Raw genomic sequence first — 8,444 nt, 5'->3', positions numbered from 1 at the left:
CTCTCCCTCATCCTCCTAACCTTTTCCCTATACTATGGCTACTGTTAGCGCCCAAGAATACCAATCCGTTTTCTCCGAGCTATAGTGCCTAAAAAGAAAGTTTGTTGCCCTGGAACAAGAAAACCAACGGCTGATAGGGGATTTGCAACAAATCGCTCTAGAAAAACAACAAACGCAACAACAACATGGGGAGTTAGCGTTACGGGTACAACAACTCGAAGTAGCGTTGCAACAACAAGGATCCAGTCCCCAAGGATTTCATAAAGATCCCAAGATTGGACTTCCTGTGAAATTTGATGGAACGCGTTCGCAATTCCGGGGATTCCTTAATCAGGTACGCTTAGTCATCCAGATGCATCCTTCCCGATATCCCACTGATGCATCTCGAGTCGGCCTAATAGGCACGCTGCTTGGCATGGTTCGCTCCGCTTCTAGAAAAACAATCGCCCTTGCTTAATAACTTTGAAGATTTTATTGGTGAGTTTAAAGCCTGCTTTGGAGACACCGACAGCATCAGGACGGCGATCAACAAGATCCGGCGATTGCGTCAAGGCGATCATCCAGCCTCTACCTACGCGGCGGATTTCCGCCTACTTGCTTCAGATATACCCTGGGATGATCAAGCACTAATGGAGCAGTTTCGCTATGGCTTGCGAAACGATGTCAAAGATCTACTTCTAACTTTCCCCGAAGAACCAAAGTCTCTTACGGAGGCAATTAGTCGAGCAGTTCGATGTGACAACCGCCTTTTTGAACGGCGTTCAGAACGTCAATTACAGATACCACGCTCTAGGCCAGAGCCCACTTACGCCGCAATCGCGGCTAAACCGTTTGCACGAGACATACCTCAAGCAAATACTTCGACACCGATGGAGATCGATACCATGCGTCAACGCGGCCCGTTATCGGAAGAAGAAAAGCAACGACGACGTGCCAATCGATTATGTCTTTATTGCGGTGGACCGGGACATATCGCCATCAATTGTCCCCATAGGCCAAGAAGACAGGTAAATCAAATCGTCGCCTGTATTAAACCCGAGTCAATTCTTCCCTTCGGAGTGTCTGATAGTATTAATAGTACTAATAGAGTGTCAGATAGTATTCATAGTACTAATAGCCCAAGTATCTCAAATAAATTTGAAATCCTTAGTCAATTAGATGAAGAGTTAAACGATTGAGTCCAGCCAAAATAGGAGCCATTTGGTTGGACAACAACCCTAGATCTGTACAGCCCATTAGTGGTTCCATTCCTTCCAAGCAAGTTAGCAATGTGTTCCTAGCCCAAGTCATTGTTAGTACTAAAAGTACTCCCCCAGTACCCGTCCTAGCACTTTTAGATTCCGGAGCTAATTCCTGTTTCATGGATCGAAATTTTGCCCAAGCTTCTCAGATATCCTTAAGAAAACTTCCTTGTCCCGCATCTGTAGTGGTCATTGATGGTCGTCCCATTGCTTCCGGGAATATTGTAGAAGAATCAGAACCCATTCAAGTTGTCCTAGGTAGTTTTGTGTGTATAATATCATTTAATATAATTTGTAGTCCAGAGCATCCCATTGTCCTAGGATTACCTTGGCTTGAATTACATAATCCAGCCATAGATTGGAGAACAAGAGAAGTCCGATATCGACCACCCCAAGAATCAACTCACCGAGTTTCGACCATTTCACTCCATCAACTACGCGAAGAAGAACCCAAGGAGGCAATGTTCCTATTTTCCATATCAGTACATCCTTCTAGCACTATTAAGAAGGACTCCTCAATACAACTTCCGGCAAAATATCATCCTTATGCCGATGTATTTGACAAGGTAAAAGCCGGTACCCTTCCTCATCACCGTCCCTATGACTGTCCCATCGATTTACAACCAGGAACCGAACCACCATGGGGACCAATTTACAACTTGTCACCCACCGAGTAGAAGTCCTTCGAGCCTACATAGAGGAGAACTTGGCAAGCGGGTTCATCCGTCATTCGAAATCTTCGGCCGGTGCACCCATCTTCTTTGTCAAGAAGAAAGATGGCTCACTTCGTCTTGTCATTGATTACCGCGGATTAAATAAAGTCACCATCCGGAATAGGTATGCACTTCCTCTTATATCAAGTCTTTTAGAGCGAGTTAATGGTGCCAAATTTTTTACTAAAATCGACCTACGAGGAGCGTATAATCTCGTGCGGATTCGACCGGGAGATGAGTGGAAGACCGCTTTTCGCACGCGGTATGGGCATTTCGAGTATATTGTTATGCCGTTTGGCCTAACCAATGCACCCGCAGTCTTCCAACACATGGCAAATGATATATTCAGAGACCTCTTGGATATCTGTTTGATCATTTATCTGGATGATCTGTTGATTTATTCGAAGACCCAGGAAGAGCACAATTCTCATGTACTATTAGTACTAAAGCGACTCCGCGAGAATGGTCTTTATGCCAAGCTAGAAAAATGTAGCTTTGACTGCAAGCAAGTGGAATTTCTAGGCTACGTCATCTCCTCAAAGGGCATCGCCATGGATCCAGCTAAAATCCAAACTGTACTAGAGTGGCAAATTCCACGGTCGGTACGAGATGTACAATGTTTTCTAGGTTTTGCTAACTTCTACCGTAAGTTTATACAGGATTACTCGAAGATTATTTTACCTCTCACACAACTTACGAAGAAGGGCCAAACATTTCTTTGGTCCATCGAAGCAGATATGGCTTTTCGGCATCTTAAGAAAGCCTTTACATCAGCACCGATTCTAGCTCATGTGGATACAAGCAAACCATTCATCATGGAGGCCGACGCATCAGATTTCGCCCTCGGTAGCATCCTTTCTCAACAAGGCGATAAAGAAGAGTTGCATCCGGTGGCTTTCCATTCGCGCAAATTTAATGTCGCAGAAATCAACTACGAAATACATGACAAGGAGTTATTAGCCATCGTGGATTCATTTGTACAATGGCGGCATTTCTTAGAGGGCTCTCCACATCAGGTCATTGTCTTTAGCGATCATAAAAATCTTGCTTATTTTCAGAACGCTCGCGTACTAAATTGACGGCAAGCTCGGTGGGCGCAATTCCTCACGCGTTTCGACTTCGAAATCACATATCGACCGGGGAAGCAGCAAGGAAAAGCAGATGCACTATCACGGCGTTCATATCTTGCACCTCGTCCTGGCGACGCAACATTTGATAATCAAAAGCAACTAATCTTGGGACCAACACGATTGCACACGACGCGGATTTTTCACACCCCGATGGATTCACGGATTACCGATGACATACGTGCAACCTTGAAGACGGATAGTTTTGCTCAAGACATCCTGGCGCACATTGATACTTCTCGGGCATCCTGTTCTCAGTCTCAACAACCAGGTATTGACTACCGACAATTCGAATATCATGATGGTTTGTTATTCTTTAAAAAGCGCGTATATGTCCCCGATTGCTCTTGTCGCCTTCAAATCGTCCAACATTGTCACGACACCCATACGGCGGGACATTTTGGTAGTACCAAGACGTTGGAGTTAGTGCAACGATCTTTTTGGTGGCCCCACATGCGCCGTTTTGTCGACGACTACGTTCGGACCTGTGATGCTTGCTGCTGAGCAAAGATGCCACAACACCATCCATATGGCTTGTTGGAACCTTTATCAATTCCAAGTAAGCCATGGCAGTCTATTTGTCTTGATTTTATCACAGATCTGCTGGTCTCGAAGGGGTTCGATGCTATCCTAACCGTCGTCGATCGATATACGAAGATGGCACATTTTGTGCCATGTACTAAAGCCATCACTAGCGAGGAAACCGCCGCTCTTGTTATGCGTGAGGTATTTCGGCATCATGGCCTCCCAGACAGTATTATCAGTGACCGAGGCCCGCAATTTGTCTCCAAATTTTGGCAGCATCTATTCAGGATGCTCAAGGTCTCCTGCAACCTCTCCTCTGGCTACCATCCTTAGACCGACGGACAGGCGGAACGAACAAACCAAACGTTGGAGCAATATCTCCGGTGTTTCCTGAGTTATCAACAGGACGATTGGGCCGAGATTCTCCACTTTGCGGAGTTTGCGTATAATAATGCTATTCACTCCTCGACTCGAGTCTCCCCATTTTTCGCTTATACCAGTTTCCATCCTCGCTGGTCGGTGATCGACACTCCGGAGCTACCTACCAACCCTCGTGCCGAGGACCATTTGGAGAGGCTACGCAAGATCTAGATGGATCTCTCTACTCACCTTCGTCATGCTCAACACACACAGAAGACTTATGCAGATCGTCATCGGATTCCCTCCTCTTTTGCCATCGGAGATTGAGTATGGCTCTTACGTCGTCACATCAAGACTACTCGACCGTGCGACAAGTTGGATTATCGACGACTCGGTCCTTTCCGTATTATGGGGAAGATTAATGATGTCACCTTCCGCCTTGATCTCCCTCCGCAGCTTCAGATACATCCGGTTTTCCATTGTTCTCTTCTTGAACCTTATAAAGCAAACACCATTCCCGATCGTGTGACACCGCCGCCGCCCCTGCTGGAGTTGGACGTCGGCCCGGAGTATGAAGTTGTTGCCATCCTCGATTCCAAACTTGTTCGCAACAAACTTTATTACTTGGTCGATTGGCTCGGTTATAGTCCGAGCGAACGTACTTGGGAACCCCGTCGAGAATGTTGCCAATGCACAAGATCTTCTTGCTGATTTCCACCGAAAGTATCCGGACAAACCCGGTCCGCAATTAACGCCGACTCGTTCCACTCGTCGTCTTTAAGGGGGAGATAGTGTCATGATATGGCAAGACTCGAACCCATGACTTTATGCTACATGGGTCGAGATCTTACCATTAGACTATGAATTGTATTTTGTAGGATATTATTTTCATTTATACTTTATCATAGAAAATTGATGTATATTCCAAATCTCTTTGGAACATTCTAGAAGCTTCAGGATTATTCCTAAAAACACTATAAAAGGAGGCACAAGGCATTTTTTTGAACCAAATTGGTTCAATGCCAGTCTTAAGCCTCTTAGCCGCTTGTACTTATCTTTTCACATCATATATTAGCTGCTGTCATCATCTCTCTCTCTCTCATTCTCGTTATCTCTCTCTCTCCTCTTCTCACTTCCTCTCTCGGGAATCTTACGCAGTCCCGTTCTCTTAGTACTAATAGTACTACTGTTCTTTAGTACTAATTCCATCTCTGTTTTAGTACTATTCCTGACACTTGTCGGGATTGCTCATGAACCGGCTCACCACTCCAACTGCGTATCCTATATCCGATCGGGTACACACCATTGCGTACATTAAGCTCCCAACGGCAGACGCATATGGAATCTTCCTCATATCCGCCTTCTCTGCTTTTGTCTTCGGGCTTTGCTTACCGGATAACCTGTAGTTTGCCGGAAGTGTCGATCCGACCGGTTTCGCATCTGACATGTTGAACCGGTGAAGCACCTTTGTCACGTACTTCTCCTGTGCCAGCCATAATTGCTTCGCTGACCGGTTCCGGATAATATGCATCCCCAACATCTGTCTTGCCGGACCCAAGTCTTTCATTGAGAAGGTCCGGTTGAGAGCCTTCTTCAGCATCCGTATTTTGACTTGGTCCCGTCCGACGATCAACATGTCGTCCATGTACAGAAGGAGTATCAGGAGGTCGCCTCCTTCAAACTTCTTCACAAACACGTAGTGATCGGCCTGTGTCTTGTGGTACCCTTGATCGGTCATGAAGGAGTCGAACTTCCGGTACCATTGCCGGGGGGCCTGCTTTAACCCGTAGAGGCTCTTCTTCAACCGGCAAACCAGGTGCTCCTTCCCTTTCTCCACGAATCCTTCCGGTTGCTGCATGTAGATCTCTTCTTCGAGGTCACCGTGAAGGAATGCCGTCTTCACGTCTAACTGCTCTACCTCGTGGTCCATGCTTGCCGCTATACTCAGCACCGTCCGGATGGAGGTCATCTTTACTACCGGGGCAAATATCTCGTCGAAGTCCACGCCCTTCTTCTGCTGGAACCCCTTCACCATGATCCTGGCTTTGTATCTCGGGGGGTTGCCGACATCTCCCGGTTTCAACTTGTACACCCACTTGTTTCGGAGTGCCCGCTTTCCTTTCGGCAACTCCACCAATTCGTACGTATGGTTCTCATGCAGGGAATCCATCTCATCCTGCATGGCACTTAACCATTTTCGGCTGTGGGTGTCTTCCTTCGCTTCTTCGAAGCTTTCCGGCTCCCCCTCATCGGTCAGCAGAACATGATCTACATCCGGAAATCTCCGGGGGGGCCTTCTCTCTCTGAGAGGATATCTCCGTCTCTGGGCTTCGGTGACCGGCTCATCCATCTGCTCTTCATCCGAATCCGATTCGGGGTCTTGGCCGGTTCCGGTTTTAGCTTCCTCTACTTCTTCTTCAGCCCGTTCGGTATCCTCACCGTAACCGTCTGGTCCCTCGAGTGCTAACCGGTCTCTTGCCGGTTGGGTCTGCTCATCGTAGAGTTGATCCTTACCGGTCGACTCGGAGTCCATTATCTTCTTCTCCGACTCCCAGTCGGCGAGCGTCTTGTTCTCCATGAAGATAATATCTCGACTCCGGAATACCTTCTTGTCGACCAGGTCCCACACTCGGTAGCCGAACTCATCGTCACCATAACCGAGGAATATGCATGGCCGGGTCTTTGGATCTAACTTTCCTCTCCGGTCCTTAGCTACATGCACGTCTTCGGCACGGTAAATTCAAGCTGGATTCCCTTCGAGCGGCAGTACTCCTCGAATTGCCCCCGATATTCTCCTCCGTTATCTGCTCGAACCGCCTTCAGCTTCCGGCCGGTTTCTCTTTCCACTCTCGCGTGGAGCTCTTTGAAGACGGATAACACCTGATCCTTCGCCTTCAACGGTGTGGCCCACAACTTCCGGCTGTGGTCATCTATGAACGTCACGAAGTATTGCGCTCCGGCATGTGACTTCGTGTCTACTTGACACACATCCGTATGCACCAACTCCAGTGGTGAATTACGTCTCATCGGTGGCCTTGGTCGGAAGGAGGTCCGGTTCTGCTTACCGGCCAGACAATCAGTGCACTTCTCTAGGTGCACGTTCTTCACTGGAATGAGGTTGTCGTCTGCAAGCCTCTTCATCCCCTTCTCGCTCATATGACACAGCCTCTTGTGCCACAGCTCACCGGCAGTGTTGGATGCCACGTTCACTTCTTCCGGGCATAACCGGGCATTCATCAGGTACAGTGTGTTTACCTTCCGGGCCCGAGCCACAATCAGGCTCCCTTAGCTGAACTTCATGACACCGTTCCGGATGCTACCCGTGTAGCCCTCATCATCTAGCTGACCGGCTGATATTAGGTTCAGTCGAACCTCCGGAACGTGTCGGACATCCCTCAGTAGCAACTTGCATCCGGTTGGTGTCGAGAGCCACACGTCTCCTATGCCGACAATTCGGCATGTACCTTCATTCCCCATCCGGACACAGCCGTGATCACCGGCTGAGTAGGATGACAAGCATTTCCGGTCCGGGGTAAAATGGAATGACGCTCCGGAGTCTACCACCCAGGTCATCTCGTCGCCGGCAAGGTTTATCTCACTCTCCTCGGTGATGAGCATCAACTCCTCTTCACTTGCCGCGATTGCCGTCGTTCCCTTCCGGTCCGGTCCCCTACGGTCTTTACCGTTCCGGTCCGGTGTCCGCTTCGAATCGGTGCCGTCGATTTCCTTGTCTTTACGGAAATGCCGACAATTCTTCTGGAAGTGTCCTGGCTTGCCGCAATAGAAGCAAGTAGGCCTCCCCCTTGACTTTGATCGTGTCCCCGACTTCTCCCGGTTCTGGGGACTACGGTTTCTATGTCTTCCGCGTTCCGATTCGGTAAGGAGCGCTTTGGAGTCGGAGCTCGTATCCTTATCTTTTCGACGCGCCTCCTCATCTAGCAGGCTCGACTTCGCTCTTGCTAGGGATAACCGTTTTCCTTTGGGCCCGGCGTTGCCCAAAGTGACAACCAACGTCTCCCAGCTATCCGGGAGGGAACCGAGCAGGAGTAGCGCTAGTACTTCGTCGGCGAGAGGTACTTCCAATGATGTTTCCTGGTGTATCAGCCCCTGGAAGGCATTCATGTGCTCCGCCATGCTGGAGCCATCTTGGTACCGGAGTCTTACTAGCTTCCGGAATACTGAAACCTGATTAACAACATTCTTGTTTTGAAACATTATGCCGAACTTCTCCCAGAGCTCATGAGCCTTGCTCTCTTCATTGAAGTTGTTGTACAGGCTCATGTCGATGAAGCACCGTATGTACGCCGTTGTCTTCATGTGCATCACCTCCCATATCGCGGTGTCGATTTTGTCCGGTCTCTTGTCTCCGAACTAAACCGACAGAGGTCTTTAACCACGAGCATGTCCCTCATCTTCGACTTCCACACCGAATAGTTGGAGCCGGTGAGCTTGAACATGCCTTCCAATGAATCGTCCAT

The sequence above is a fragment of the Azolla caroliniana genome, unplaced genomic scaffold (genome assembly GCF_043228905.1).
Source record: "Azolla caroliniana isolate FFs.n. ecotype wild unplaced genomic scaffold, voAzoCaro1.0.p SCAF_12, whole genome shotgun sequence".
NCBI classification, from domain to species: Eukaryota; Viridiplantae; Streptophyta; class Polypodiopsida; order Salviniales; family Salviniaceae; genus Azolla; species Azolla caroliniana.
This window is presented reverse-complemented; position numbering follows the sequence as displayed.